This window comes from Miniopterus natalensis, chromosome 2 (assembly GCF_054644295.1).
Source record: "Miniopterus natalensis isolate mMinNat1 chromosome 2, mMinNat1.hap1, whole genome shotgun sequence".
NCBI lineage: Eukaryota > Metazoa > Chordata > Mammalia > Chiroptera > Miniopteridae > Miniopterus > Miniopterus natalensis.
This window is the reverse complement of record NC_142082.1, coordinates 4,278,184-4,303,438: the sequence shown is the minus strand read 5'-3', so window position 1 is coordinate 4,303,438 and position 25,255 is coordinate 4,278,184. Positions and strand designations below refer to the sequence as shown.

General features: G+C 40.1%; 1 non-coding gene across 1 annotated transcript; it reads right to left on the bottom strand.

Annotated features, from left to right (window-relative positions):
* Positions 1 to 10,315: 10,315 nt before the first annotated feature.
* Positions 10,316 to 10,436, bottom strand: LOC148093625 (small nucleolar RNA SNORD22). Its single transcript, XR_015714119.1, has one exon. It is a non-coding gene; the product is annotated as a small nucleolar RNA SNORD22 (small nucleolar RNA).
* Between the last annotated feature and the right edge of the window lie 14,819 nt (positions 10,437 to 25,255).

Below are 25,255 nucleotides of genomic sequence, written 5' to 3'. Positions count from 1 at the left end.
CTCAGTGTTTTGGTGGGAAAGGAGGTGGAGAGGAGACGAGAGCTGTCAGGTTTGTGTAATTATCAGTAGGACATAGATTAAAAATGTTAAGAACTGTCTGTCTAAGGGGCAATGCTCGGGCAGTGTTGCTAGGATTTGGAGGGAACACATTTTATATAATACAAATGTGTTTTCAATATTACCCTCTACGAATGTATTATGGGGTGCCATAAAAAGAGGGAGTATCACTTAAACAAGGCTGAATGGCCAGTTCTGTGGGTCTTAGGAAAGGAATGACATACTGGGCACAGAATTGTCGTTCATGACCTCTAGTGTGCTCCCCATTTCAAACATAGCCAAGCAAAAACCCGGCTAAGATACACAGATATATGGACGTCATTTGTGTGTCGTTTGTGATTAGAGTGTTAATGAGACCTCCTCCCATGCTCTGCAAAGTGCGTTAGGCTGTAGGGTGAGGGTTATTGCGCTTGTTATTGTGATATTAGGCACAATACTTGTTATATTTGTTCCTCAGGGGGGTTCCTATATTGTCCAACTGTTAGTGATTGCTAAAGAGGGATAAGATAACTTTTAATACCTTTTATGGCTTACGTAAATGTTAGATTAGATGCAAAATACAGAAAAATGAGAGAGATGGCGAGATCCTGATAGTTCAATAGCAATGATGCAGAGTGTTCTTTGCAATGAAGCCCATAAACTTCAATGCCTTCCACTCACCTACCCATCCTTTGGGAAAAGTCAGCCTCACTCCACATTGCATGCTTATTTATAGTCCTGCCCTTTCCCCAACGGTCCACCACAGCGATTTTTAACCCGTGTGCCCCAAGAATTTGTAAAACATGCAATACATGACTATTTAGTCGGGGGCACTGACCTATTTTCCCTTAGATTGTCCAATAAAAAAATGACCAGAGCCAGCACAACAATAGCCATCAGATGCAAATGCATCAAAATTATACCTATTTTTGTCAGATCAGCAAAAAATATATTTTTCGGTGTGCTGCAGAATTTTAGTAATTAGTTTACCTGCCGTGAGATGAGAAAGGCTGACAATCCATGGTGCACCATTTCAACACTATGGCATCCATAGTAAGACTTCCTAGGAGTGAGCTTTTTTAATGCTATGAGGCCACACTATTGAACAAAAGGTTGGTCATCAATGCATCCTTCAGATTGACTTATGACCAAAGGTGGGAATCGTGAATGAAAATGGGGCTTTATAAATCTGACAAGCTCAGTGACAGAAAGTAACCTCACAAGGAGATCTGGCCACCAATTTCTAGCCGGGCAGGTCATGGTGGGCAATCAAGCCCAGGCCTATAAATTTCCCTAATGAAAGTGTTGTCTCTACCTTTAAGCAAGCTCTGTCTGTTGTTTTTGTGCATCTATGTTAACTCACCTTTAAAACCCTGGGCGGCTAAACCATCCTCAAGGGAGCACATAATCTTGTTAACCCTTCTGCAGTCCAGTAATAAAGATTTCCCAGCCATGCTTTCTCTCCCCTTCATGTAACCTTCCTTATGTTCTTTCCTTAATTCCAATTGTAAAAAGAAAGAAAGAAAAAAGATACAATGCAATCCCATCCTTCTGCTGATTACATTCTCTGTCTGTTGAGGTCTTGTTTCTAGGGGTGTCTGTTTGGCTCTAAGAAACTCTTGGAAATTGTCTACAAGTTTGAACGGTCTTATATTAACCAGTGTAATTATGTCCCAGGGTGGCAGGAGCCCAGGGCAGCTCGCAGCTGCCAAGCAAGGTAGGTGTGGTTAGCATAATGAACTAGAGTCAAAGCAGAAACCAGATCTGTTTGATTTGCTCAGACAGACCTATGATAGTGGCTGGTTGATCATGGTGTTCCTGGAGGTGAAACAGATGGGAGGCTACTAACTTCTTACAAAAATTTAGCAAACAAGCTCTAGGTCAAGTGAGCAAAAGTCTAACCTGAACCATAAGAACAGGGAGTAACAGCCCCTCAATCAATTGCTCGTTTAGAACCAGTTTATAGACCCAGAACCCTTGAATGAAGGAGGCCAGGTCTTCTTAAGACAGGACTCTTGCCCTGACAGGTGTGGCTCAGCTGGCCAGGGAGGTCCTATGCACCCAGGGGTGGCCGGTTCGATTCTGGTCAGGGCAACACCCAGGTTTCAGGTCAATCCCCGCTAGGCGGGGTGCAGGAGGCAGCGGATTGATGTTTCTCTCTCACTATTGTTTAATGTTTCTCTCTCCCTTCCTCTCTCTCTAAAAAATCAATAAAAATATAAAAGCAACAATAAATAAGTAGGAAAACCATATGCTAAGTTAGAAATATATACATATATATATATAAAAGAAAGAAAAAAAAAGACTCCTACACACTGCCAAAAATGTATCCTGTTAATCTTCCTCTCACATTCCCCAAAGAGACCTACAACTTTACCAAGGTATCTGTTTGTTGGGGGAAAAGAAGTAGTCAGACTTTATGTTCTAGTTTCTATCAAAATGACCTGGAAAGTATGTTGAATAGAAAATATCTGGGTGTCCTCTGGAGCTTCTGATTGAGTAGGGCCTGGGTAGGGCTTAAGAATTTGCATATCTAACAAATTTTCAAAGTAATGTTAATGCTGCTGAACCAAGAACTCCACACTGAAGATCCCTGTCTGTTCAATATTTGGTGTCAGTACAATCAAAAACAAACTTAAGAACTTATCCTTTTAAACCTAGGTCCATTTCAGAGGCTCAGCTGGGACTCAAGCTTTAGTCTCGATAAACATAGTTGGTGCTTACACAGGTCTTTCAGCTCTTAACAGGAGAGCTCTAATGTATTTGGATGGCATTTGACAGCTAACAATTTGATTGAACTGTTTGAATAGACCTTTGGGTTAAGTGGACAGCCTGCTTAACACATCAAGGGCACAACCTTTTCTGGTGAGAGTCTCCTTTCCAAGATTCAAATACAACCAGCAGCCAAATTTCTCATTTCTTTGTGAAACTTCACTGGCCAATCTTTATTGCAGGGATAAGCTTTTAGTTCCAAATTGCAATTTTCTAGCTGTCAAAAGAAAAGTAAACCGCTGGCATTCGGGGGCTGTGGTAAAATAGATTGGGCTGCTTGTTTCTGTATTAGCATCAGCCTGGCTTTTGTGTTTGTCAAATGGTGATATAAATAACTTGCTCAGGGAAAGAAAAAAAAGGTAAAACACATTTAACATCTACTAAGAACCAAGGGATATGAGAAACTTTGAGGGTCCCTGATTTGATCAGGATCTTCTCAGAGTTTATCATTTATGCCAATGGCATTACTACCTTAACTTATATTCAAGATTCACAGCTATGTGGACAGCACAGCTTGGACATAACAGTTTTTACTTTCTTTTGGAAATACATATTAAATTATAGATCTCTTAAAATCTGAAGGACTTACACACTCAAAGCCTCAAATATTTAATCCTACAACTTTCTGTTGCTCTTCCCTTTCATAGATTCATATTAGAAGATAAACAGAAAACAAACAGAAAAAAGCTTTCAAAAATGCTACAGCTATGTAATATTGAAATGGTTTCAATAGGGGTTCTATTTGGCTTGAAGAATGAAGTAAATCTCTTCACCTAAGGTGAGCTTAAAGAATAATTCCAATGATATTTTTCACAGAAACAGAAAAAAAATCCTAACATTTATACGGAACCACGAAAGACCCAAATAGCCAAAGCAGTCTCGAGGAAGAGGGAGAAAGCTGGAGGCGTTGCAAGCCCTGGCTTTAAACTCTGTTACGAAGCTATAGTAATTAGAACAGTGTGGCATCAGAGTAAAAACAGACACATAGATCAATGAAACAGAACACAGAGCCCAGAAATAAGCCCTTGCATATCACTCAATTAAGTGATGACACAGGAGCCAATAATTTACAACTGAGAAAGAACAGTCTCTTTGATGAAAGGTTGGGAAAATTAGCTTCAACAAAATAACAAGAAATGAAACTGGACCCTTATATCACACCATACACAAAAATTAACTCAAAACTGATTAAAGACTCAAACATAAGACCTGAAACTATAAAACTCCTAGCAGAATATATGGTTAAGTTCCTTGATATAAGCCTTAGTGATGATTTTTTGAAGGTGACACCCAAAACAAACGCAACAAAAGTGAAAAAAACCATCAGACTAAAAATTTTCTGCACAGCAAAGGAAACCATCAATAAAATAAAATGGCAATCTATTGAATGGGAGAGAAAAAGCCCTGCAAATCATGTGTCTCAGAAGGGGCTAATATCCAAAAATAAAACCAACTCATGCAACTCAAAAGAACAACAAGCAACCTGATTAAAAAGTGGGCAAGAGACCTGAATAGATATTTCTCTAAAGAAGGCATACGTGTGGCCATCTGAAAAGATGCTCAGTATCACTAACCATTAGGGCAATGTAAATGACGACCGCAAGGAGATGTCACCTCACACCCGTTAGAGCGGCCATTATCAAAAAGGAAAGAAATGTGGCGGTGAGGCTGTGTAGAAACGGGGCCCTCACGCACTGTCGGCGGGGCTGTGACCTGGCGGAGCCCCTGTGGGGAACAGAGGGAGGCCGGCCTAACCTGAGGCTCCCTTCCCCTCTCCTGTTATCACCTTGACTCCCAGATGCTCCTTCAGCTTATCAGATATGTTTGGTGTCACTGTCTCTCTTCTTCCTTTTTCCTCTCTACCTGAAAAATTATCCTCCTAGATGTACACTTTGCTATCTCCAAATAATTTCAGCCTCTGCTGAAGCCTCAGGTTCTCAGCAAGGCCTCCTCTGACCTTCTTATTTAATTAACACTGCGGGCTGCCTTCCCCCAGCCCCCGAACTCCCACGTTCCCGTTAGCTTCTGCTACCTTTCGTCCCATTGCATTTATCACCTGTTAACACGTAACATGCTTTACCTATTTATTATGTTTGTGAGTTGTCCTCAGTCACCCTCATAAACATGTAAACACCGTGGACAGAAGAAAGGGATGTGTCCCTGTGAGTTCGTTTGTCTACGCTCCATGCCGTGAAAAGGGAACGCATGGAATTTTAACTCCTGTGATTACTCATTGGTCACTGTACTGTAGGACAAGGGGGTAATTATGTGATGAAAGGGTCCATCCTGTTAAGAGAAATAAAAAACATTTAGAAATTGTTGGCTTGAGCGCGTGACGGAGGGTTGTTTGAGAAACTTTAAACTCATGCACTTGTTTCCAATCATCTCATGTAGAAGAACAAAAACACAAAGTCTTTTGCATGATTTTGGAGCATTTTTGGGCTGTTTTTCAAATTCATTTGATGTTAATTAATGTGAAGCTGCTCTGAAAAGTATCAGAAAGTATTTATGCGATTCACAGCTTCATTTCCATTTTCTAAATGTAAGCTCTGTTTCTCCGTGGTGGTTAGTTTTCAGGTACTCTACAAAGAACAATCACGTTTCTAAAAATATTAGAGTTCTGCTTCGGAAACATCGCCGGGCATAAAAGAACAAGCCAACCGTGCGGTGCGATCCCTCACAGATCACTCTGGCCCCGCGGGCCCCCCAGCCCGCCTTCCTGGGCTGATCTGTACTCACATCGCCCCCGTGAACGCACGCTGACGGCAGAGCGCTGTGTCCCCATGAACCGCTTCCTGCTGTCTAGTCAAACCACTGTCAAAAATGAGTCAGATTTGTGGGTCAGACCTTGCCTGGGGCAGACTTATGCCGACTCTATATTTTCATATTATTCAGTAGAAACATCCTTTTTTCCTAAATTATGCAAGGCTGCACTGGCATTTTATGTAACATTTTGTAGATTTCATCTTCCTCCCCTTTTAGAAAATCAAAACTCTACGGATGCTTTGAAAGCAAAATTTAAAATATTGCCTAACCCATAAAAATGCATCAAGATGTGTGCTCCTGACTAGTGCACTGCTAGGTATCCATGGTGTCCTTCAACATCTACCCACCTGTGCTTAGTACTAATCAAAGGGCCCCTCTAATACTGAATGCTTTAAATGAGTGACTGTTTAATACTTACTTGAGAGGCGCTAGTTTACTGAAAAAGTGTTGCAAATTTGAGATTGTTTGTCAGGCTGAAATCATAGGTGAACGCCACTGTTCTGTTATTAAAATGGGGTTAGCTATTAATGCTGCTCTTATAGGCAGTTTAGCCTTAAATCAGGGCATATGTGTGTACCTGCCTCCACTTACAATTTAACGTCAAATTTAATATTACATAAATAACTGTTCTGATGGAACACTAAAATTATATATGTGTGTGTGTGTGTGTGTGTGTGTGTGTGTGTGTAAAACAGCGAGGTATCTATTACTTTGACATTAAAATATCGTTAGGCAGACAGCCGTTAAAAATGAAACAAAATAAGACTCATTTGATAGTTGCCTTCAGGTGGGTTGCAGGAGGTTGAAAATCTGATTTCATTCTGTACATATTGTCTGTCTCTGCTTTTCATTTCCAATTTTCTTACTCCCCTTGACCTCATTGACAAATGCCTTCTTTCACTTCAGAATAAGCTGTTAGCTGATTAAAAAATAAAGTTTCTGTATTACAAGATTAAGCAAAATTTTATGCAAGATTAATTGTAGTTACCGTCATCAAATATCATATCCGACGAATCCCTAGAGGTGGCTCTCTGAATTTAATGAGTAGTATTCCAGTCTTTTGTGGTAATTCACCATGAATTCTATTTCTTTTTAAAAATATAAGTCCGTATTGATTGTTTTACTGTGTCTTGGTTTGGCAGGGTGAATAATTTCTTTTTGAAGTTAACGAAAGTGGTGCTGATAGAAATCGAGACTGTTTTCTATCTAACACAAAGGTGTCGAGAGGTAAATAAGAACAGCGGTGCCTGCGCGATAGGCTGTGCTGGCCGCAGACGCGCAGCCCGCGGGCCCTTCTCGCACAAAGCATTCCGTGCGCGCCGGGGCAGAGCGGGTCCGCGCCACCGCAGCCGGGCTAGCCCCGCAGGGCCTCGCGGGCGCCGGGCGGCGCGGGCCGGTCAGAGTGTGCGTGTGCGTGTGTGTGCGTGCGTGTGTGCTTGCGTGTGTGTGCTTGTGTGTGCATGTGCATGTGCATGTGTGTGTGCACGTGTGTGTGTGTGCGTGTGCATGCGTGTGTGGGCAGCTCGGACCCGGTCAGAGAGTGTGTGTGGGCACGCGTGTGTGTGCATGTGTGTGTGTGCATGTGTGCATGTGCGTGTGTGCACATGTGTGTGCATGCATGTGTGTGTGCATGTGTGTGCGCACGCACGTGTGTGTGTGCATGTGTGTGTGTGTGTGCGTGTGTGTGCTTGTGTGTGCGTATGCATGTGCGTGTGTGTGTGCACGTGTGTGTGTGTGCGTGTGCGTGCGTGTGTGGGCGGCTCGGACCCGGTCAGAGAGTGTGTGTGGGCGCGTGTGTGTGCGTGCATGTGTGTGCATGTGCGTGTGTGCACGTGTGTGGGCGTGCATGTGTGTGCATGTGCGTGTGTGTGCATGTGTGTGCGCACGCGCGTCTGTGTGCGTGTGTGTGTGTGTGTGTGTGTGCGTGTGTGCACGCGTGTGCCCCCGCCAGTGCTGTATTTCTGTATATTGCCCCAAGTGGAAAGAAAAATATTTCCTTTTCCAACTTCTGTAGGCTCATAAATCAGCCGGGTTCCGGTAGCAGGGAAGGATTTTTTTTTCTTCTGCATGAATATAAGTCTTTTTTTACAAAAATAGTTTCTTGAGGTAATTATGAGTAATGGCAGATTCATTAACGCCGCCTACTCTCCATGGCCATCGTTCCGTCACTTTCTCCTTAGGTTTGTTCTTAGGCTGTACTGTAAACATCCATGCCTCAAAAATACTTCGCAAAACAGTACAAAGGCCACATGGTCCTAGGCTCTACTCCGCCTGTGGAGGGAGAGGCTATTAGCAGCGGATGGGTCAGGAGAGGGGGGGTCGAACAAACAGCACGATGTTTGGGTTTTGCTGGGTCACCCGTGGCCCCAGCACCAGGGTACAGCGTGTGTGTGCTCAGGGTGCCTGGGTGAGTCCAAACATATTCATTCATTTTCTGTCACTGCGGTAACACGGTGCCACAAACGTAGTGGCCTCGCCCAACACAGCTTTATTTTCTTGCGTTTAGGGAGGTTAGCAAAGCAAAATGGGTGTCACTGGGCTAAATCAAGGTGTTGGCAGGGCCGCACTGCATCTGACTGCTCAGGGGTGAGTCTGTCTCCCACCCTTCCAGGCTCTAGGTAACTCAACTCAACTAGCAAGAAGCCAGGCCTTCCTCAGGGCTCATTCACAATCGGTCCCCCTTTCCCACCCGTTTTCTCAAACCTGTGTCATCCACTGCAGGGACACACGGCTGGCCAGCACCCTCTCCAAACTGGAACTAGAGTAAATAAGTAAATTCAGCTGTAGCCTACTTGGGTCTAATCTCAGAGCATTTTTGCCGGTGGAAAGGCAACATGGCCCGGGTGCAAGATGGATCCTGACTAATTAATTGTGTGTCAGTGCAAGGGGGCGGGGCGGTGTCTCCTTGCTAGCTTATGCTTTAAGGTTGATTTTTATGAACAACAGAAGAACTTAGTAATTTACTTGTTTTTGCTCTAATAGCAATAAAAACGGAAAAGAAGCAGCTTGATAAAAAATTTCCCAAACGTTGATTGATTGTCAAAACCATCTTCTCTTCTTTGAATCATTACAATCCACCAGTGAAATGGTGAAGGCGTGGGATCTGTTTATTAGGCGAAAGGTTTGGCCTCATGTAGTATGTTTAATACTCACATTATTAGTATTAGTGTCAATTCAGGGGCCACATAAATTCATTTGTCTGGTTCTATTAAGGGATCTCCTAGAAAATTAGATATTTGTGACAAAATCTTTTTCCTGAGTAACAGAAGATTGCCAGGGCGTTGTTCGCGGTAAGCTCTCCAGAGGTTTCCTTTGGATCGAAGCTCCTTTGGCCATTTGTGTTTGCTTCCGTGCCTTCCAGGTGGGCTGGAGAATTAGCATTTTGAAAACAAACTGGTCTTTTGCAGGCAGGGTACTGACAAAACAGCTGGATAGGAGGCGGCCTCATTGATCTCTGCCCACACCAAGTGGCTTGTTTATTTTCTTCCTCTGGCTGTGAGTGAGAGCTGAAATTACAGAAAGGGTGTGCCTCATAACCGCGGTGGAGAGAGGAGATTTCACTCTCAGCGCTATTAAGAAACTGTTTTTCATTTATATTTGTCATCATGACAATTATAATATAAACTATTTCCTTTCCTGGCTGCAGGACTCAAGGGACAGACATGCCAGAAATCAATATGTGACAGAGAGCTATTGTCATCAATAACCTCCACGGAGAGAAACCTTCCAGATCACACCAGCCTGGCTCCCGCACTGCCCAGAGGGTCCCCTCTGTGCCCGTGACTTTTCCTTCAAGGATTTCATTACTGCTTTCGTTTTTTCTCAAATCATTAGAAATGCTTATTCCTCTAACCTGAAGCTTTTCTCCTCTACACAATTTAGGTCACAAGAGTAATTTTTATACTATTTTTTAGATTAATTTGTGTCATTAAGTTCATCATGAGATTCAAAATTAGTACATTAACATCAAACTCCTTGATACAGTGTTCTTTAAGAAAAAGTTAAAGTTTGCTTGAAAATCCAGTGTTATTGTGTGTGACAAAGTAAATAAGCACCTGGCATTAATTTTCATAAGATATGGATAGGTTCCGACATTCAAAATTCTTATTTTATAGAAATATTCTCAAAGGAAACTGAAATAGTTCCCCAGGTAATTGGCTATCATAAACTTATGAGATGCTCTAGGAAAATATACCATTCGTAGGTAGTTGGGATGGAAAGATGGAATAGTATTGAACCATACTTCTTTATTTTTTTTTTAAGCTTAAATTAAAACTTTATTTAGAAAGGCTGAAATGGTTGGATGCCAATTTGAACAAGTAAGAGGTATAAGCAATGATCTGAAAATTCCCTTTGTAAGGAATTGGATCTCATTATGCGTCCTCTTTAGTTGGATTCCGTTATATATGCCATTTTCTTTCTTCAGACCTGGAAAAAAGCCCAACAGTTGATTTTTTAAAAATTAAATTTATTGGGGTGACAATGGTTAATATGAACACATAGGTTTCAGGTGTGGGTTTCTATGTTACGAGATCTGTATATTGCTCTGAGTGCCCATCACCCAAAGTCATCTCTCCTCCCATCACCATATAGTAATACCCCTTCACCCCCCACCCCCTTCCCTCTGGCAACCCCCACACTGCTGTTTGTGTTGACACATTTGAGTTTTATGTCCCATGTATGCAACTGATTTTTCAACAGTGATTATGTCTTTTTCCCCCCTGTTTATCAATAGTACTTAATCTCTAAGATGGCTTTTTCTAGAATTTCCTCCTCTCCCCCTGCCAGCCCCAGTGAGTTCACCTTCACAGGCCCCGGGACTAGAGTGAGAGATGAAATGCGGGACTGTTTTTTCTATTTTAATCCCAACCCCCAACCTTGGAACCAGAGAACAGTAAACAGGAAACAGTTGGGAGATGAGTCCTGGGATGTGTGTGTGAAGTTTTTCATAGAAGTGTGTAACCTATTCAAAGAAAAACTCTGACTCCCTTGCTAAGTCAGATAAACGGACAGAGCAGGAAAGTACAAAAATCCCCCAGGACGCTTGCATTGCATAGAATTCTGTTAGATGTAGACTAAAATAAGGTGCAGTCCCATCTGAGGGACTCGGAGGCTTTGTTCTGAGGGGGAAGAAGCCCATCACTGAGGACACAGAGCACCCAGGACTTTCAGCCACTTCTATGTGCACCAAGTGCTCATGCTGGGTGGACTCAAAGAGCACAAGACTTATGGTGACCTCCCCTGGAGTCAGACAAAGGTACCAATATCTGCCTGATTTCTTTTTCTTTCTTTTTTTTAAAGACGCCTTTATTGACTTCAGAGAAAGAGGGAGAGAGGGAGAGAAACATCAATGATGAGAGTCACTGATCCTGCAGGCAAACCCCGGCCTGTGCCCTGACCGGGAATCGAACCCGATCTCCTGCACCCCAGGTCGATGCTCAACCGCTGAGCCACGCCGGCCGGGCTGCCTGACTTCTCAAGAAAAAGATGCAAGGAGGAGGGATTTCTATGACATAATATCAGCGCATCAAAATAAAACGGTGACCTGGAGGCAAACATTAATGCAGAGAAGACAGAAATAGGAAAGAACTGAAACAAAAACATTGCTCTCCAGATAGGGGTAGTACCAAGCTATTATCAGCTGGAGAAAAAGAACAAGTTTGTCTTTGGTTTCTTATAGAGCACGAAGAGCAGCAATTGGACTAGGGAGGAAACGCGCAGATGAACCTGAGAGGAAGGGTGGAGGCGACGGCCGGGAAAGAAGAGAGGAGAGAGGGAGGCACGGAGGCCGGGAACAGGGACAGGAGAAGCCAAAACCAGCAACGAAACTGGGCCTCCAGGGCGGCCAATAGCCAATAAATAAGAAATAAAGACAGCGGAGGCAATGGAGAGATGTTTTTAGATTAAATAGAATTCAATTCAAAAGCATTCAATTCAGGAACAAAATCACTTCATGGTTATAGAGGCCAAATTATTTTATAAAGATAATGAACTAAGATATCTTTATATAAATACACATGCATATATAACTTGCAATAATCTAATAGATATTTAAAGAAAATTTTAAGAAGTGAATTCCACTACTACATTTTTATATGTGATGTTATATATATTTTCATAACATGTAATTATCATTTTTTATGCAGAAAAGATTAAGGTGCACACACAGATGAATCACAGTTGAAATGCCCTGTAAATTTGTAAGACATGAACATGATTAGCATCTTCCCAAATTTTAGAGGAAAGCAAAGATTAAATTATAAAGTGAAAGGTTCATTTCCTCCATCGACCTTCCCTAAAACCAAATATAACTACTGTACATATTTGCAGCTCATTGTAGTAAGATAAGATTTTTGCATTTATTTATGTGTGCATGGATTTATTTATTTACTCGAACCTTTTACATAAGTGATCTGGTAGAGTAGGTTCTTATTTTAATATTTTCTTTTCCAATTCATAGTGATTAATTTTTAAAACTGATTCCTTTAAATAACTAGATTATAATTTCCATCCTTGATAGAAAGTTCACTCTCACTTCTCTCCGTTTAGTTATTTATATTCTCACTAAGTGGCAGAGCTTCCGCGTTCTCACTGGGGAACTTCCTAATCCCTTCTTGGGGACACCATTCAGAGTCTGCGACAATGAGCCCTGTGTGTTCTTGATAGCAGACAAGACCCAGCTCTGTTTTTTATTCATTTGTTTTACACTAAATATGTTTTTTTCTTCCAATCTCATCATTTCCAGAGGGAAGCAAGAAGTTCAATTCAGGAAATCTGATGGCATGTGTCATTTTGTTGATTTAAAGATTATTTTGCAAACAAGCAAACAAACTAACAAAAAGACAGTACTCAATAGGGCATTTTAATTCTCCTGCACAGCACAGCAGCCAGGGTACAAATTGAGTTTCACCCCGTGCAACTGAGAAGTGCTCCTCTCCGAAAGCTGAATTCCAGCTTTAATGGATGTGGGTTGTCATGGCAGTTGCAACAGGGGATCCTCTTAGCTCTTTGCTCTGGTATCATTAGGCTTCAAGAGTCTTCATTCATCTGGATTCTGTTTCAAACACTTGAAGAAGTCGCATAATTATATGCAGCTAAAGCTACATTTGAGATTTATTGAAAGCACAAGAGGAGAAGATAGTTCTCTAAGAAAGATTAGGTTCTTGGAAGAAATCTTTGCAATTAGAGATGGATCCGATGGTGGGATGCTTTCTAAATTTCGTCGACAGCGTGTGTTACTCCAGCCTGGATGCTCCCTCACGGAGTTGCTTAGTTTATTCCTGCAGTGCTGAATGTGAAAATATATCCTGGAAGAAATAGCTTGTCTTTGAAAGAATAGCTATTAGTTCAAACGGAAACATCTGGGAAAGTGCATGGTAGGAAAATATAGGAAAAACAAACAAACAATATGAGAGGGGTAGATGAGCCTCGGACACAGTGGAAGCAATCGGAGGAGGCATTTTAATAAATAGGTTACATGCCCAAGTAAAATGCTAAGAACTGCTTTCTGATCTCTTACCTTTGTTGGCAGAAAGTAAACAAATAGACTGTAAGGAACCAATTAATGTCTTTTTGCTTTTCCCCGAATGATGCAGACCTGCGTGGGAAGTGGAGCATGGGGTGGAGACAGCCTCCTAAAATTCTTGTTAGCTTTAGTTCAGTTTTCACTACACCCATGCCCGGCTCTGGCTTGGCAATCTGAGAGGAAACGGGCACTCTAATTTCCATTGTAGCTAAAATTCCAAGATAACAAAACACAGGGAATGCTGAAAACGGCTTCTCGTATTTCCTCGGTTCGTGGTGCCCTTAGTGTTTTATTCATTTTTTCAAAGCACCCCTAAGATATAATACATGCTTAACAATTCTATTTTTTAAGTAGTTAAGTACAAATAAGTAACAGGAGTAGTTTGTGGGTGTTCAAAGATGCCATTTATTTTCTCAAAAATTAAAAATATCCCACTGATATTTTTAAATATGTCCCTTGAATTCAGTGCAGCACACCAGGGGGCCAGTCTGAGAAAACAGGACTAAAGTAATTTTGCTCATGAATCTTCATTTAACATGTGTTTGAAAATAAATCAGGATTTAAAGTTTATTCTAGCAACTTATATTTGTAGGGTAGTTCTTAAAAGTCTCCCTTTTATGTCTGTGCTTACCCAAGGCAGGGGGAAAAGCTAGAGAGAAACTCCCTTCTCTTCACTTCTTTCAGCTATGTTTCGGTACGCATCTTCCCTGGACATGTAGAGCTCAAATAAACATCTCTGAGTGTGATCTTTAGCAAAGAAAGAGATCACTTAGAGAATCCATAGAATTACACAGAATTTTCTTTTTACGGCAGAGGAGCACTTACATGTTTGTGACATAGGCAATGGGACATAAGCTTCGCAATGGTGCAGCTGGAATTGCTGGGCATTTACTTTAACACCGTATACTTTCCCTTCAGCCTGGACACAGCCTCAACCCCAACATTTTATTCATTCAAAAATTCAGTCCTAGCTGAGATCTATGCCAATGTCAGCGTCACAAAATGAAACATAGGGAGATCGCTTGTGCAACATCTAACCTCATCATTGCCAAAGAAGTGCAAAGGATGTTTGTGGCTTCACATACGGCCCATGTTTACCAACATGTGCAAATGCTGTGAAAATGCTAGACAGGCTCCTGGAGAAATAGATAGGTTTATACACCCTCAAGAATATTAATGACAGTTACTGAACTTTAATGATTTGAAGTAGAAACTTAGTGATAATTTGGTAGAGATACTGAGATAGACAACTAACAGACATATGTATAGATAAATAGACATGCCGTGGTGGAGTATATACCTTTCATGGCCAAGTGTATTAAGAAATGTCAATATGTGATGATATATGAGGATGAATCCTCAAATCCTAACCCTACCCATTAACTAGCTGTGTGATCTTGGGCAACTTATTCAATCACCTATTTCTCAATATCCTCCTGTGTAAAGAGCAGATAATAATATACTTAACTCTTAGGACTATTACAAAGGTTAAATTAGTAGATATATGTAAAGAGTGTAAATTAGTGCCTGGCAGCCAGTAAGTGCCACAGAAGCATTTGCTACTGACATAATGTTTTTTATTGATTTTTTTAAAAATTTATCATAAAATAAAATTATATACAAAATGCCAAAAATATAAAAGTGAGTAGTGTACCTACTCTAACTTTAGAAAATAAATAAAAATATATTCATTTATTCATTTATATTTAGTGTATATAAAACTTTAAAGAAGGCATATTTTATTTTGCATCTTGACAGTTCAAACAGAATTTATGTGGTCACAAGTGATGGTTTTTTCCTAATGAAGGAAATGTTCAGTGACAGATCTTAGCATTTAATTCATTGAAAATCTATTGTAAATCAGTTTCTTACATTCTAAATCACATTCTCAAAAAGTCGTACCTGATTTTCAAACTAAGTGTAAGATGTTATGGAAGATTAGCAGAATACGAGTAATTCTTTTAACCAATTATATAAGCAATAAAACTTCTGTAAACAATAATCAGACAATAAAGTTCTCTACAATTAGTAAGGTTGCCTGACTTTTCTGAGCTGCTACTATGTGTCAGAAACTCTTTTTGGTCGTGTATATCAACATATCAACTCAGCCGTCAGAAGAAGCACATGACTCCAGCCATCGCTCCATTTACAGATAAGGAGGCAGACATTAGAGTTGGTGGTAGGCTCCAGATCTGTGTTCAGGCTGGCTGGAGGGGTTTTTGTGTGTGTTTATAATCACGATGCTATGATGCTATAATATAAGCAACAAAACAAACATTATGTGTTACAGATCAAAGTTACAAAAAACCCTGAGATATAAAATATCTCTTTTCTGCAGTGCATATATGTTGAATCCAACTTTGTCTTAATAACACATAAGATTTTGCACTGAAGAGTGCATTTTTAAATACATTTTATGTATTTAAATACATTTTTATGTATTTAAAAATGAGTGTAGGAAAAAAATGACTTTTTCTGTGTTCTAACAAACTATATAATTTAATGTGTAAATTTTTAAAAAATTATTCACTTTGTTCTGTTTCTGATAAGTATTACAATAATTTTGGAAGAATACAGACAAATTTTAAAACCATTTATTGAGAAATAACTGGCTTACGATAAACTGCACATATGTAAAGTGCCAAATGTGATATGTGATATATACTCCTGGGAACATCACACTGATCAAGATGATGAAAACCCCACCCCTTCCTCAGCGACCCCCTCGAGCTCCTGCAAACGTCCCTGTGCTTTCTGTGGCCGCAGGTCAGTTTGCGTGCCCTGGGCTTGGGGCTCCGAATGGGCCTGTCCTGGCGAAGGTGCCTGTGAGCCCGGGAAGAGCGCAGCGCTCCGCCGTGGCTGAGTGAGGTCCCGAGGTGTCCCCGACGTCCCGCTGATCCATGGTGCTTGCACGTCACTCATGTGCCTGCTGGTCTCTGCCTCCGGGGTCTGCCCGTTTCTGGTGGGGACGGCGAGGCCTTCGCCACCCACAGGGAACTCGGCCCTTTCTCCCTGCAGCCGTGTTAGTTTTTTCTCATAAAGTCTGGCCGTGTTAAGGATTGTTGTGTGTTCTGGAGGTCGAACCCTTTATCTTCAGGGACTCCCCTCCTTTGTCCCTGATGCCTGTAGAATTAGGGCCGTCTGCTCTGCCCAGCGTCCCAGGCCGCGCTTGCTCCCTTTAGCTCGGTGTTCAGACGGCGTGAATCCTGTTCCCCCCGCTGGCTGTAAACCTACCCCCGCGACAGGGAAAGTGGGCTCCTTGAAGAAAGCGCAGAGTCAGGTCCTGCTTTTTTATCCATTCTGAGAATCTCTCTTTTAATTGTAGCATTGAGACCATTGAGATTCAAAGTGATTATTGACGTAGTTGGACCAGTACCTACTACAGACATTATGGTTTTTTATTTATTCTTTGTTCTTCCTTTTTGACATCATCTGCTCTTTTTCTACTTTTTGTGGTTTTAATTGACAATTTTATTGGATTCCATTTTCTCTCCCTTCTCAGCAGATTGGTTACGCTTTTGTGGTTTTCTTTGGCCTTCATCCTGCGTGGTGTTCTTTGAGTGTGTTTGTTCTGTGGTGTGGTGTCTGACATTAATTTAGAGGAATTCTCAGTCATCATTTCAATAATTTCTCCCCTCCTTCCTCTCTGAGCAGTCTCCAAGCTCTGCGTGCACTTGGAAAGGACCTGGAATCTGCTGTTGTTAGTTTGCTTGTCTATAAATGTTAATTAGGTCAAATTAAATGGCGCTGTGTAAGTCTATTATAACTGTGATGCTCTTCTGTTTGCTCCATCAGTTTTATAGAAACTTACATTAAAACTCTCCAACTATAATTGTGGGTTTGTTTTTACTCCCTTGCAGTTCTAGAACTTTCCACTCCCTGTATTTTGAAGCCCCGTGATTAGGGGCATAAATGTTTAACATGTATGTTCTTTTTACGAATTGACCAGTTTATCGTTATACAATGAGAGTCTGCGTTCATTTTAATACTCTGCCTTGAGAAGCATATGTCTGTACTGATAAGTCAGTATTATTGCAGTCAAGGGACAGCAGACTTTCTTGCTGCTTCTCTAGCAACCTTCTATTCCTCTTTCTCTCAAAGTTTGGAGGCATTGTGACTTTGGAAAACAAAGATTAATTGCACCCATCACAGACAGAATGAGAAATTGTGCGAGTCTTTCTGCCATGTATGAGGCTGAGGCGTGGAATTAGACCCTGTGATGGCCGGAGGCTGAAAGTCGCTGTAATACTGGAATTAGCTAGAATCCAAAAATGAGGAAGCAGTAAAGTATTGAACAATAAGAACATAACTCTTTTTTCTTTCCTGCACATTTCATTAATTTAAAAAGGGAACTAAATACTTATTTACTACTCATGTAATCCACTTTCAGGTGTATGTATATGCTTCTTTAAAAATGTACCTGTTTTCCAAAGAATCTTTTAAAAAGTATTTTATTTTATCACGAGAGAGTCAATGAAAGAAGGAAATCTAATTTTTTTCTTATTTCCTTGAAATCTGAAAGCTATTTTAATGCTGCTTAATGGCAGCACCAGCCTAAAGTTAGCTATAAAATGAGGGAGCACACTGGTCTGGGATCAGAATATTTTGATCAGAATCATTTTGGTTTGGCTGTTAACGAGGCCACACTCTGTGGCTGTGGACAGTTGCTTACCCTCTGTAGGCCTGGGGTCTCTGCTGGTGAAAGTGGGTACCGAGCTAGGTGAATATTAAGGTCTCTTTTCATTCAAGCTTTCTGTAGTTACCAGGATGTTTGAACCAAAGCATCTCTTTTTACATCTTTTGTGCCTATAAAAATTTGGGAGCATACTAAATGCAAGGTACAATGAAAACTTATTATTTGTTTATGATTCTACAAGGAAAAAAATCTACTTTGTGAAGGACATTGTCTTCATATAAAAAACTAAGTATAATCAACGCTTGACAGTGTACTTCAATGTCTGTAGTTGAATCTTTGGCTGAATATAAATAATTCCTCTCTGGCCAATCCACGCTCCGGGAGATTGGGCAGTAAATGTAGGTTTAATATTAATGGCTATTATAAAGTTTCTTACCTGGAAAATTCCCCCTCAGATTATTTCACTGCATCAGTATCTATGGCTGGAAAACCTGAAATGCTTAACTGTGAAAAGGTCACATATAAGTTCTATGTTGCTATTCCACAGAAATGTATAATGCATGGATCCTCTTTACATTTTAAAACCATCCCAAGAAATAATAAATTTGTATGATAGCATATAAACTTAGGACATAAAGCTCTTACTAATATTTTTAAAGTAAAGTGGCAAACTTATTTATTGAATACATTTTTAAAATTATTGCTGTGCTAAAAACAATAGCATTAAATTTACCATCTTAATTCAGCGGCATTAGGTATATTCACATTGCTTTGCAACAGACAGATCTCTTGAACTTCAACATGGGTTTTTTATTAACAAATATAGAACCAATTGCACTCTTTTTCCCCCCAAAACAATACCTTCCAGACAAACCACATATATATTCCTCATACAATTTTCATGTTTATATTAAATATATTTCCAATTCATGCTATAGAGCTTAGCTTATGTCTCGGTGTAATTCTCTCTTTGGCCATTCTGATCTGAGGAGGGCATCATCTATTTCCTAGCTGATGCTTCAAAAGTAAAAGTGATTTAGCCCAGCTGGCGTGGCTCAGTGGTTGAGAGTCAACTGATTTAGTTAGGTGACTTGCTAGTGAATAACAACTTTTCCATTATCTCCATGACCCTCAAGAATTTACTTAATCATGATTGTTTTAGTTTCTCCAATAGAAAAAAAAATTAAAAATTCCTTTTAAGAGATTTGTAGTTATATTGAATTAGCTGAAGCATAAGTGAAATATACTAATACATGCTTTGCTTCCTCTTGCTTTCCGCCTTCTTACCTGTACGTGAGCATTCAATATTTGTCTGTGATCTGCACTTTTAGGTTTGACTGTGTGCCTTGCTGAGAATATGTGCTCACCCTGAACGAGGCAGAATGAAGTCCGGGGAGGAAGGAAAACACAAGGCTGTGGGAAATGGCCCATCCCTCTAGTGCTGCTCTTAGTATAACACAGTCTGTCTGTCTTGGGCTAAGAGTTCTCAGCATTGGGAGACTGACATTTTTATATTTAAAATGCCTGGAGACATTCAGAACGTTTCAATTCTGAAAAATTTTTTCTAATAAAGGTCATTTTCCCTAAACCACTAAATCTTTTGCCAAGTTCATGACATTTTAACCAAGAAATTCACTGCATAAAATTCTTTTCTTTTGAGATTAATTTTGAAATTCATAGTAAGTGAAGATTCATAGTTCAGTTTTGAAATAATATTTTATAGTTAACATGACACAACTCTTTTCCCCTAAGTCTTCAAAACCTTTTTTTTTTTTTTTTCCAGAGTAGCCTATGAATCACTGGAAAAAAAATTGTCTGATAAAAAGCTAATAGTATCTTCACTTTCTCCCTGTGTAGAAACAAAGGTTAAAAAGGTTGTCTGAGGGTATTTCATAGATGATAGGAACTGGGAATGAAATTCATGGATTCTGATTCTTCCAGGTATTTGACTATGTCACCTTTTCAAATGACCCACAAGCCCAACACCACTAAAAAGTATTTCAAGATTTTATGAGATTCTCAATTCACTGTCTTATCGATTGTTCTTTATATAAATTTCCATGCTGTTAATAAAGCTTTTAAGAATGCATTTTTAAAAAACATTTCAGAGATACAAATACCATTATACATTCTTTCAGGGTTTTCTTGAATAGATTAATGAACTTGATTTCTTTACATTAGCTTAATGATTTTCTATTTTTGTTGCACTTGTCAGATTCACATTTTTTTTACGCTCACTTGAAGTAGATAAAAAAGGTAAGTACATTTTTTATCTCTTGGCAACAAACGTAATCATGTTTATAATGTGCTAAATAAAAAAATTTATATTGAGCATTTTCTCACCAACATACAGAATATTAATTACTGAGTAAACTTCATTATTTATTACTGCTTTATTTTGAATTAACCCTTTAAAACTAATTTTGTCTTATTTTGAAAACTTTTGAGAAATGATTAGATACCTTTAGATAAAATAGCTTTAGAATAATTTCTGGTTATATATGTACAATATATTTGTGTGGTTGTGTCATTGCTTAATATCACATAAATTATCTTTTTCAAAGAACTTATATTTTTATCTTCTAATTTTATTCAATGAACAAATGTCTTAGCTTGCATGAAAGTAATTTTATTAGAATATCATTGATTTGCAGTGAAATAGTAATATCCTGGATTTCAATGACCATGTAAATATTTCATTTAATGAATATAAATATGCAAAATATTAAAACATGCAGCCATTTTCATTTTTAAGTACATTGTATTCCTATTATTCATTTATGTGTTACTTCTATGCACCAATAAAAAAGACACTACAGATCTCCTCATTTCAAAGTTCAAAGGGCATCAAAATGCAGTCACTTGCAGCTTTGAATTAATTATTGCCATTTTTATGATGCATAAAGAACCTGTGTCAAACTCTGTAACCTTGATCTTACAATCAGTGCCATAGGATCTTGCATTAAACTACCAGATGTCAATTCGCAGTTTACAAATTTAAATAATATATTAATCTAAAATAAGCCCTGCCCGGCCGGGCATGGGTCAGCGGTTGAGCGTCGACCTAGGATCCAGGCGATCGGGGTTCAATTCCCGGTCAGGGCACAGGCCTGGGTTGCGGGCTCGATCAATGACTCTCATCATTGATGTTTCTCTCTCTCTCTCCCTCTCCTTTCCTCTCTCTGAGATCAATAAAGATATATTTAAAATAAAATAAAGTAAGCCTTCATTAAATTAGAAAGAAAATGTGATTCCTTAGCTTATCACTGTTGAATGATAAGAAGGAACTGACAAGTTACTATGAAGAGTATGATAGCATTTTTAATTTAGATTGGTTATTAACATATTAACATAGATTCATAGTTAAAATATTTGAGGACCAACAATAACATTTTTCCTAATTTTCTTAATTTTCATTAAAACAACAATAAAGCAAACCAGTACAATCTAGAAATAGAAGGTCCTCTGGGGAAATAACTGGGTTTTATGATCTAAAAGATGCTATTCTATGACAGGATATGTCACCTTCTAACTTTGACATGGATTTTACTTTTCAGTATTTGTAATCTTTATTGTCATGTTAATTTCAAGCTAGGTCACCTTTGAAAATAAAACACGAATATCCACCAATGTTTCCATGTCAACCTTTCCCAATCATACACACAGAGAACACACTTATGGCCCTTCCTCACCTCAACACACACACACAAAGAGTCATGTGTGTTTTCCTGTATCTGTTCTTATGTCTATGTCTATGTCTATCTATATCATCTATATCTATCTCTATATCTATGTCTATCTCTATATCTAAATCCATCTATATCTGTATGTTTATATACATTTTCATGCCAACATATACACTACTACTGGGTTACTCTCATCTCAAAAGGAGTGGAACTTACTTGTACATTTCATTAACCCACTTTCTTGCTGCATTTCAAAGCAAGTGATTTGTGGAAGAAATATAGCACCCTTCAGTTAACTGGACTTATATTGTGCAGATTCCTGTTACTGGGTAGGTTCTCTGAGGAGGTTAGGGCCCTGTGGTTATCATGATCTTCTTGGGCTGTGACATCTGACCAGAAGGGGGTCTCTTCTGAGAACAGTCTCTTGTAGGCTGCTCTGCAAGGTGCCCGCCACACCTCTGCAGATGGCCTGAGCACTTGAAGCTGGCCTGAAAGGGATTTCTTGTCCAATCCTTGAAAGCCTTGTGAGCCAGAAATCCTAAGGAGCTGCCTGTGATTGCCAACAAAGAGAGAGCTCTCCAGGGATCCCAGGATGATTTTCCGCGGCCCTCCTCACACTGCCTCCTATTATTCAGTCGATGGTGAAGTACTGAGCAGGGACCATTAGGACCACTAGGCTGTAATAGTTTGACAATGGTCCATTTCCCCAAGAACTTAGGACCATAAAATTAAGTGAGGAACAGACCTACTCAGTTTCAACAAACAGTAACCTCGTAAAATGTTCCCCTTGTCTTTCTCTTTAAGAAACCCAGGATTCAAGCCCTACTCTTCCTCTTTTCCTTCCAGAATGGTGTGGGACGTAAGATTCTAACACACCATCCCCATTTTAGATACTGGATTTACTTGCTGGTTGAAGGAAGTAACTACTGTGCTGCTCAGTTGTCTGCACAGTTCCTTGGTAAATATTTAGAGCACTAAGTGCTTGCATTGGGAAGACTCAGAAATGCCAGGGTCATTACCACCAGCAAAGCCAGGGGAAATGATGACTGGCCTTGGTGCTGAAGGGCTGGATTGCTAGAAAGATGGAATGGAGGCAGATCACTTTGCTGATACTCACCAGAGAAAGGGTTCATACATCCGGAAAAACAGTTGTGCGGGTTATGGGATAAAGAGACTATGCTTACAAATTTTTATTACAAAATTTTAAATTCAGATTAAGAATTATTTTTTCATGTAGCAAAATGTTAGTCTTTTTTCTCAGTAGCTCTTTAAAAATATTCTAGGTCTACTGCGTTATTTCTCTCACCTTGTTTTTACCTACTTATATAGAAATCTGGTTTACTTATTAGTTTGTAAAAATAATCTACTTGTCTGAATGAAACAGAAATAGAACAATTTGTATAAAGCTTTTGGAAGACACATTTTAAAGTATTACTGTACATGAAGTGTCCTTTTTCCTAAAGAAAGAAGAGTGGGGCTAAATACAGATAGAGAAAAAATCAAGATGCACTGAACAATTTTTAAAAAGCTGATCCTACCCTCGCCAGTTTGGTTCAGTGGTTGGAGCATCAGCCCACTGATTGAAGGGTCTCAGGTTCAATTCCGGTCAAGGGCACCTACCTCAGTTGCAGGCTCCATCCCCGGCCCAGTTGGGAGGCAAGCAATCGATGTGTCTCTCTCACATCAATGTTTCTCTCTCCCTTTCTCTCTCTCTCTCCTCTCCCTTCCACGTCCCTGAAAAGCAATGAAAAATATATCCTCTGGTGAGTATAAAAAAAAAAATGTTGATCCTAAAAATGTGCTCTTAAAATGAATACAGAAAATTCCACATAAATTAAATCCACGACAAATCTCCAATTAAGTTTATTAATTAAAGGAGACCTGGTCTCACAAAAATGTTTGGAAAGGTCTGATCAAAAATAGAGAAAATTGAAAGGATAAAGTAATCATTCAAAATGAAGGAGCTGGCCAAAAGAGAAGTTAAATTTCACAATCATTTTCTTCCTTCCTTTGGTCCTGCCTGTTGTAGCGCTACTAATGCTTCTTTACACATGTTTAGGACGGAGACTCCTTTCTTCTGAATCTATATCTACTGCCAGACTCCAATCCGAGGCTGAGGCTCAGTGCTCCTGAGATTTCATACTTCCATCGATGCCTGATTAACTCGCATTTACAAGCACTAACAGTTTTTGCACCGCAGTTTTTTCTTGCTTGCTCCAAGGAGAGAGACGGTTCAGTGCACAGAGGCCTTGAAGTCCTTCCACTCAAGACTACTAGTCAAGCTTATTCACATCCTGTTGACCTGATGTCTAAGATTCTACTTTTTCCTTTTTAATTAAGTATCAGTGTTTATGAATTGTATCTACATGTGAGGACATTTCCATGGCACAGAGGAGCACATTTTGCAGGAGATAAACTAACTCCACCCTCCATTAGAAGAGCTGGGGCTGGCAGTTATTTTTTGTGGGACAGAAAAGTGATGCTCTGAGGTGTTCACTCTTATTTGTCATACATTAGTGCTGGCATCGTGGGTGATGGACACCACATTTAAAAATAAGAAGTGATCAGTTGATTTGGTCAAACTTAATTCTTTTGTATTTTTCCACCCAAAGAACCCTGCATAGTTGAGATGCATGTAGCATCTCCTCATACACCCAACTACACACAAACACACCCCACAGAGATTGGTGAGTAGCCTTGATCTTTGCCTTGAATACATCAATCATTCATGGGATCTACAGGCTTCAGTAAACTCTTTTAGCATTTTAGGAAAGTATATATACTCTTTTGGATGGTGAGGAAAGAAATTTGCATGGGGGAAACAAGCAAATAAAAAGACCTTGAGTCACAATGATAACCCAAGTGCAGCCCCATCTCCTTCTCAGCTTTATTTATATTCAATCACTCCACCATCAGCTTACACACTGTATAGTTTATTTGTTTACTGCTTTTATTGTCTCTATCTCTTTTTGTATGTTTTTATTGATTTTAGAGAGAGAGAGGAAGGGAGAGGGAGAGAGAGAAACATCAATGAAAGAGAGAAACATCAATGGGCTGCCTCCTGCATGCCCCCTCCTGGGGACCTAGCAGCATCCCTGGCATGTGCCCTGACTGGGAATCGAACCCGCCACCTCTCAGTCCATGGGAAGATGCCCAATCGACTGAACACACCAGCCAGGGCTAATTGTCCCTCTTTTCAAAGTAGGATTTGAGCTCCAAGAGGGCAGGGGACAGTTTTGTTCACCACTATATCTCTTGTGCCTATCACCACAGTTCCAGGCACACCATAGGAGCTTGATATTAATTTATTAAGTGTATGAACAGGCGACTACATCTATAAAGTTCTCCTTCTGCTTAGACACTGTAGGAAGCTTCATGACTACTATCAATTAATGGCATATGGTAATTAGCTCCGTCGGGATTTCACTGTGTAAAATCATCAGCTGCTGTTTGGGATTTAAAGATCTGTAAGCAGAGGTCCTTCCCACAAGGAGCTACACCACAGCTATCAGGATGCCACAGTTACAGGACAGGAAGTGACACCGGGGCCCCGTGGGCCGCAGAGAACAAGCGGGAAGGGAGATTCAGGAGGGACAGGCAGGCTCCCCTAAGGTCCTGGCGGCCAGCCCCAATTCCTGGTAGCTTGGCTCCTTTGGGCTGGGATGTTTCAGACCTTCAAATTCGTATGGCTGGCTTGTCTATCTGACTTCATGTGACCCCTGAGAGGATATTCGATGCAGGGGCAGATCCTGTGTGTTTCCCCTCCTGGCTCGTTCTTGCGAGAAGAGATGGTGTGAGCACATCGCTCCGGCTCAGTCACCAACCCCCCCGGCT